The sequence below is a fragment of the Lactuca saligna genome, chromosome 2 (genome assembly GCF_052625555.1).
Source record: "Lactuca saligna cultivar CGN05327 chromosome 2, ASM5262555v1, whole genome shotgun sequence".
Taxonomy (NCBI): domain Eukaryota; kingdom Viridiplantae; phylum Streptophyta; class Magnoliopsida; order Asterales; family Asteraceae; genus Lactuca; species Lactuca saligna.
Genome location: NC_136418.1, coordinates 179,826,873 through 179,835,439, shown reverse-complemented (window position 1 = coordinate 179,835,439; position 8,567 = coordinate 179,826,873). Strand labels below are relative to the sequence as shown.

At 36.7% G+C, this 8,567-nt stretch overlaps 1 pseudogene; it reads left to right on the top strand.

Moving 5' to 3' along the window:
• The first annotated feature begins 4,786 nt into the window (after positions 1-4,786).
• LOC145028352 (alcohol acyltransferase 9 pseudogene) lies at positions 4,787-6,331 on the top strand (annotated as a pseudogene).
• The last annotated feature ends 2,236 nt before the right edge of the window (positions 6,332-8,567 follow it).

The window sequence follows — 8,567 nt, the reverse complement described above, 5'->3', positions numbered from 1 at the left end:
AGGAAGGAACTTATATTAAGTTGTTAAGAAGAAGAATGAGTCTCCAATAAGGGTTGAGATTGTGACAGGAAGGTCATGATTGAAAGCCTGATACGAGATAGAGTGCGGGTGTAAGATCAAGCACCGCCTGCAGTCAAGAAATCCAAGAGTCAAATACTCGTTCGAAGAAACATAGAGGTTACAGTTATTACCTAGGATGAAGAGATAACGTATGGAATCATTATAAAACCCTGTTTCGTTGATGATTTTAGGACATAATCATCTTAAGGGGGAGATAATTGTAACGCCCGCGGATTCGGGCAAGTCAATTTAGGTGTTGTATGATTTTTTGAAGTAAAAATTCATGAAGTCTGCGGACCACCTCTGCAACACTCTACTGTAGAAGATGTGGACCAAACGGTTGCAGACTGTAATAAGAAGCGTGTTTGTTTTTTTAACATCTGCATACTGGTGCAAATATTAAAAAAATAAAATAAACTAATTTTATAATCAAAAATAGTTTTTTAATACGAAAAAAATTAATAATGTATACATTTCGGCAAGAATTGATGATATTTCAATAAAAAATAATGATATTTCAACAAAAATAAACAAATATATTTAGCAAAAAATAATGATATTTCATCAAGAATCTATCATTATTCAATATAAAAAAATCAACAAGAATAAAAAAAAAGTGAAATAAAATTTCAACAACATATAATAAAAATTTCAGCAAGAAAAAAAAAGAAGAGGAGGTTGGAAGAGACAGTACAAGTATTGCGCCAAACAGAGCATGCACAGAGGTTTTTGACTCTGAAGACTTCTAAAAAACAAACAACTGCAAGATGAAAAGTGTTGCACATGTGCTGCGCCGCGCAACAATAAGAGGTCTGAAGAGGTTTTTTCCAAAAAATAAACAGCGTCTTAGAGACAATAAGTATCAGAAATGACTTTATAATAGAATATTATTTAGAAAAAATAATCTTACCCAAGTTATATTATATGTCACAAGGGTTCCGTACATATAAAAAACGCTGAAATCCGAGTTATAACGAAGAAGATATGACCCGTCGAAGTTTTACGACAAAACTGACAAGACACCGAGAATCGTAAAAAGTGAATTTATGATAAAACTTTCTAGCCTTAGTGATCTAAACGAAATTCGTAGTATATGTTAAACCGAGAGTGTTCCTAAAAAGAACGTCCAAATCTGACTTCATATTAGAAAGTTATGATTTTTCTAAGATTTAGCATAATAGTAAACAACTTGGAAATTTGAATTTTAGATCGGTCGATTTTTAGCCAAAATAATCTAAATGAGAAATGAAGATATCGTTGATAGGAGTTAAACGATAAGAAGACAGTCCAAAACGGAGCTCGTATGCGAAAAATATGGACGAAGCTTAGTCTATACTCTTCAAGCGCGGCGAATTCGATGCAAATTTGTAAATTTGAGATAGAATAAGAATTGGCCGACGAGACCAACGCGTGGATACAAAGAACGTCGATAATAGAGCTCGTCTGAGAAAGATATGGACGAAACTTAGTCTCTACTCTTCAAGTGCGGCGAATTCGATACAGTTTGTAAATCTGAGCTACAATGAGAATTAGCCGACGGGGTCTAAATGAAATTTATAGTACTTGTAAATACCAACGTGTGGATATAATGGACATAGAAAACGGAGCTCGTACACGGAAGATACAGACGAAACTTAGAGACTACTCTACGATAAAACCCCTATAAATAAAGGGTGAATCATTCATATTTCTCACACCTTTCACTCTCTCTCTCTCTCTCTCTCTCTCTCTCTCTCTCTCTCTCTAAGCCCCCTAACCCTCCCTAAGCCTAGGTAAACCCCTAGCACCCGAAGGAATCCACGAGGCTCCTGGAATCCCGAGAAAAAATGTCTTTTGGTTCAGAAACACTGCTCCAAGCGAAGCCCGGTTTTCAAGAAAACCCGTTGTAAATGAGCTACGCCTACGCTATTTTTAATATAGCTTTTTATTAATTATAGTAATGTTATTAGGACCTTATGGTAATTATTTGGGCTATTATTATGGGTTATATAAGTGTTGTTGTAATATCTTTTTAACCACTCGCGGTACGGGGAATCTGGTTTGGAGGGCCGCTTGGGTTGCTAGATTCAGAAGTGTTATATGCCAAAATGATCCTACCCTTCGGTGCTTCATGTCTGGCCCTTTCTGTACATAGTGGGTGAAGAGTATTGTTTAACGCTTATATAATAGTAATAATAGCTAGAGTATTAATTAGTCTCGGTAAAACATTAGACTAAACTCTAGTGGTAATGGTACTAGGTTTTGTCGAATGAAATTGTTTTAAAGTAAATGAAGTGTTGTCCGAGAACCACGTCACCACCTTATCAAGTGAGTGCATAGTTACTTTCATCTTACACATAAATACGAAGTATTTTATATAAATTACGTGCTATGTGTACGTATTATCTGAATACTTGTTGTCTATGCTGGATGAACGATTTTATACATGCTTCAAATGAATTATACTGTATATGTATTTTATATCTACATTATATGTTGGGTAAAACATGGGTAGATGAAATATGAGTCGGATGAGAGGTGATATAGACCATTAGATAAGGGTGAGAGGTGAACAATGAGAGAAACCTTTTACCCAAATGATGGACCCGTCATCTAGCAGAGTATGGATAACAACCACAAACTATTCTAGACAGTCCAGTGGAACATTAGCAGGCTCGCAACCTGTAGGTTTTGTGAACGATGTGTTCACTCGGTGTACTTTAAGCCTTGGCGACTATGCAGACTTAGTGCCTAAACCTTGGCGATCATGCAGACTTAGTACCTAAACCTGGACGACTATGCGAACTTAGTGCATGTTGTATAAACTCTGACGACTATGCTGACTTAGTGCCTAAACCCGATGACGATGGATTTCGTGCCAATTCCTTAGGATAATCGTTAGGAATAAATGAACGAGGAATAGTTGGTTTTTAGGGTAGATCCTTAATAGTTAAGAAGATAATGGGGATGGGTAATTGGGTTGATTAATTGTTTGAAGATTAAACATAATAATTATATTATTGTGGGTTGAAAACCCTATATACTCACCAGATTTCCCAACCTGGCCCACTCAATTTATTTATATCATAGGTCTTGATATGAAATCACATTACACTAAGGGATTAAGGAGATATAAATCACTAGTGATAATGAATGTAAGTTCTGTTTATGCTTATGTTTCTGTATTGACGATAACATCCCAAATGTTTTAAAATAAATAAAAATACTTTTCTTCGAACATGCCTTGATAATGTATTTATCATGTTTTACTGTGAACATATTTCGCAATATTTTTATTAAAAGAGGTACTCTGATTTTTATAAACCATAAACAAAATCGGTTTTTTCTGACCATGAAAATAGGGATGTCACATAAACACGCAGGCGACCGTCACGTCGTGACGCACAAGATTGAAATAGACTTATATAGATATTAAGATGTTGTGGCAACCTATGTCCCTTGTCGTGACACATGGTTTTTCCTAAAAACCCCCATCTTTGACCCATTAAGTTTTTTAGTTGATCCACTCTGAAAAACAAGTGTTACATCCATCATATATGTTGTTGAATATCAGTGAACAATTAAGAATGTTGATGTCGTTAATCAAACCGGGAGAACCATAAAAGACATGTTAAATCCACTGATCCCATGACGCCACCACTTCAAGTATGACCATTGGGTGACCATGATCATTTCAGGTAAATTGAGCATAGTATTAGCCAAGATAATTTTCTCATGCCCAATGGAAGCAACATAGACATCCTATCATTTCGGAAAGCCATGTACGCTAACATGATGAGCTTGCAAAAAGTCATTGCGTGTAGACGTACGTAAATATTTTGGACTGTAAATCTCAATCACATGTTTGTAAAAATAGTGGAGGCTTTCTAATGTGACCCTAGAGGACATTTTAAAACTCTAGTCCAACGTATTAGGAGGGCTGACATATGACAATTGATGAAGTGCGGCTGTGCATTTTTGTAACGGGAGTGAAATTGGGTATACCTCTAGCATCGAAACGTCGTTGGAAATAATTATACTCTCTCGTCAAATCTTCGACTATACATTTATATTAAAGTTTAAACCTTCTAAACCACATTTGAAAATAGTCTCGTCAAAGTAGTCTTGTATCAAACATTCGTGGGGCGATTCACGATTTCTCTGAATATATCTCCGTTGATCTCCATTGCGAACTTTCGACATTGCGTATAGTGTTACATGTTTGTTGCACTATTTTAGCAGCCCAACAACAACCTCAAGCATAAATTGAAATTTTGCAGAAAACAAAAATACAATATTTTTCTAGTAATTTTGAGAGATAGATATATAGAAAGATATAAAAAATTGTTTTAATTTTGGTAAAACAAAGGTGTGAGGTTTTATTTATAAGTAAAAAGTAAAAACCGAGAAAAATTGAATATTGACTATTCAAAGTAGAAGAAAAAAAAAAGACAAAAAGAAGAGGTGTGAAGCAGTTTTTACCGTAGGATGAGAGGTGTTCCTTTGGTCCAGCTTGGCAAACCACGGTCTAGAGCCTAAAAAGGAATTTGAGAGACATATACGTAGAAGAGAGGAGAGAGTAAAGACAGGAAAAAGGCAAACACTATCCATCACCCACCGCCGAACAGACAAAAAGCTGTAGTCCGAGCTGTATTTTATATTTCTTGTAAATTTTTAAAAGTTGTGGCAGGAGAATCTTGCAAAAATCTTTTACAGTGGTCACAGGATTTAATAAATATATTTTCTCCTTAAAGATTGTACACCACACTACACATTCTCTCTATCCATATCTTACTCCTTTCATCACACACAACATTACATATACACATATACATATATACATGCATGTATCTATGTGCATATAGGAGTGTTTAGTATTCAAACACCTTCGCCATGACCGCCATGGCAAGATCAGCCCCTGAGGTACAAGTGAAAGAAGCAGTCTTAATCACACCTTCAGATCCGACTGCTAATCATCTTCTCAAGCTTTCTGCTGTCGACTCTCAGCTCTTTCTACGTTTCACAATCGAGTACCTGCTAATCTACCGCCCTCTGCGGTTCAACGGGATGGACAGGGATGACATCACCGCTCGTGTCAAGGCCGCGTTGGGTCGAGCTCTGGTCCCTTACTATCCCTTAGCTGGCCGAGTCAGGGTTCGACCAGATGGTTCTTGTCTTGAGGTGGTTTGTCGTGGCCAAGGAGCGGTTTTCGTTGAAGCAACTGCTGATTTTACGGTTTCCGATTTCGAGAAGGCCCCACGTTATGTTACGGAGTGGCGGAGGTTTTTGGCGTTGGAGGTGGCGGACGTGTTGCAGGCGGCTCCGCCGCTGGTAGTCCAGCTCACGTGGCTCTCCGATGGTGCCGCGGCACTCGGTTTCGGGTTTAGTCATTGTATCTGCGACGGAATTGGTAGTGTCGAGTTTCTCAACCTGTTCGCTCAGTTGGCCACCGGCCGCCGGAATGGATCATCGGCGGATTTTAAACCAAAACCCGTTTGGCAAAGACACCTTCTCGATAAAACGCCTTTCACTTTCAGACAACCAACCCAATTATTACACCCCGAGTTCAACCGAGTTACTGACCATTGCAAGTTTATGAGTCGGTTCACTCCCGACAAACTCACTCCCACCTCGGTTACGTTTGACGAGTGGAGACTAAACGAGTTGAAGCATTCCATAAACCCGACGAGTCAACTCAGTTTGCTCTGCACGACCTTCGAGGTGTTGTCTGCCTATATTTGGAAAAGCTGGGCCACAGCATTGGACTTCCCACCACAGCAAAACCTAAAGTTGCTTTTCAGTGTCGACATACGCCACCGAGTCAAACCGAGCCTACCCACCGGATTCTATGGTAACGGCATCGTACTCGGCTGTGCTCAGACAACAGCAAGAAACTTAACAGAGAAGGGATTAGCCTACGCCACCGAGTTAATAAAGGAAGCAAAAAACCGAGTCGACAACAACTACGTAAAAGAAGTGGTGGAATCAGTAAGTCTAAACGGAGCAAGTTGTGTCCCCGACCCGGTTGGCGTACTTGTTTTATCGCAGTGGTCAAGGCTGGGTTTAGAGATGGTTGACTTTGGAATGGGGAGGCCGGTTCATCTGGCGCCGGTTTGTACGGATAGGTACTGTATATTGCTACCTGTAGACGATCACAGCCGTTCAGTGAAGGTCATGCTTGCTGTACCCACCATAGCCGTTGACAAATATCTTGATCTGCTCTCAGACGTCTGATAAAAACCCAAACCCCTGACTTTCTTTGATTTATAAAATTTTTTAGTTGTTTATCGTCTCTTCATTCTAAATTCTAATTCATGTCAACGTGTTTTTTTTTTAGTAGCATTCATATAAGAAAAGAACATGAACATGTCACATGGAATTTGGCAACCAACGGTGCGACACCTACCACATTAATTAATTAGACATGAACTTAATAATTATATGGTGATGCTATATAGTATATTCTATTAGAATTTAAAGTTCTTTAAGCAACAACATGGCAGGGGAATCCTATTTAAATAAGGGAAGGGGCTGTGGACAACGACAGTCATGTTTCCGGTGTGGTAGAGTGGCATCATTTAAACGACCTCTAACATGTGCGGAGAAAAAATGATATCCTGAAATGATCGACGAACAAAATGAGAGTAAGTCTTGAGTAGGAAGACATAAACGAGGAAAAGTATAAGTTAGTGGGAGACTACTAACTGGTGCCATAGCTACGACACAATCCGTAGCTATAAGCGGATAGCTATGAAATTGCTACGAAAGAATGTTTGTAGCATGATGGTCGGCGGGAAAATTATAGCTACGGAATTTTTCTTAGCTACCATACCTATGGAATAGCTACGGAAATAAATAGTTACGGATTTCCTACACAATAGCTACGGAATTGAATAGTTACAGAATAACTACGAAAGTGGATAGCTACAGAAGTGGATAGCTACGGATTTTCTGTAGGTAATCCGTAGCTAATTATTTTTTATTAAAAAAAACAATAAAAAATTATAAAGAAATCCAATTTTTTCTGTTCAAAATATTGAAAAAACCCATTACATTAAACTTAAAATAATATTAAAATTCAACTACAAAACAAATATCATTATAATAAAACTAATAAACCTAAAAAAGTATCAAATACAAATATATATTACTAATTAACATTGTCTAATGATACACATAATAAGTGTCAAATGTCAACTACAAATATTTAAATAAGTGCTTACAAAATAAAATTGAATTTTTTTGATGGATTACTTGGAAAGGATTTATCAAACTAACAATCTGCAAGTTTGCCTAAAAAAATGTGAAAACAATTATCAATTACTAATTGAAAGAATGTGTAACTGTTATTTAGTTACAATAAGTTAGATATAATTTTCTTTTAGCATATAGAAGAAATCATATTATGCAAGCGATGTTAAATAATATTGTAGGATTATTTATCATGGTAACTAATATTCATACCATTCAAACTAATTTTAACACATGAATGCTAACAGATACAAAATATCATCTAAGAGACAAACCATTTTTCCTAGTGTTCATAATACTGAAAAATAGCATCTTATTAACAAACCATTTTTAGTAATGTTAAATGATAAAAAAAACACTATTTCAATCCATCTAATCATCTATGCCTAAAAAAGAAACATCCAGATCCATAAATATTTACTTTATAAAAACTAGAATTATAAAGACTTGAATACACATAAAGAAATTAACGAACCTCGTAATGTGCTATTATCTAAACCAAGAGCCATTGTAGCTCCTCTTCTGTCAAAATTAAGGTTCCCCCAAAAGCAATACATGTGGCATAAGATCAAGAAGGTTAACCTAGAATCAATTAAGCAATTGATTTCAAGCAAATAGTGACAAAAATGAGATAAAAATAAAATCAAAATCAAAGAAAGATCCACGATAATATATCTTTTTAGCAAAATTATTTTAGCTGAGTTATCTATATAACGTACCAAATGATACAAAGTTATTACCTCATTAAATTATCGTACGAAAAGATTCTTAATCGCCCTCCCAATTCCAAAACCAGGATCTGCACAAGTTTTAGCAACAATCAATCTTCAATAAACAACTCAAATTAGAATCATCAATAGAAAGACATTAAAAAACTAAGTAGTTGGGTCAATTTATTACAGATAGAATGACACCTTATAAACTTAAATAAGAAGAAAGAGAGAAAGAGAGCTAACCAAGTGCTACAAGATGTCACAGTGACAAGAACTCGAACTCCAGGTAGATAACTATATACTAGCCAAACAAGTATGGTAATGATCAATAATTGGTAATAACTAAACAAAAATGGAAGGGAATAGAATGGTACATTAGTCGATAAAAAGAGTTACTAGTCGGAAAATGCAGCGGTGGTGGTTCTCGACGGAGCGGTGGCAGCTATGTCTTCGCCTGTTATATCAAAAAAAAAAAAAAGAGATGAGGCGGAGCAGTGAGGGTTTCCAGTGAGCTTTGTCTTCCTCAATCGGTGGTGTCGGCGGTGACGATGTGGACCGACAAGG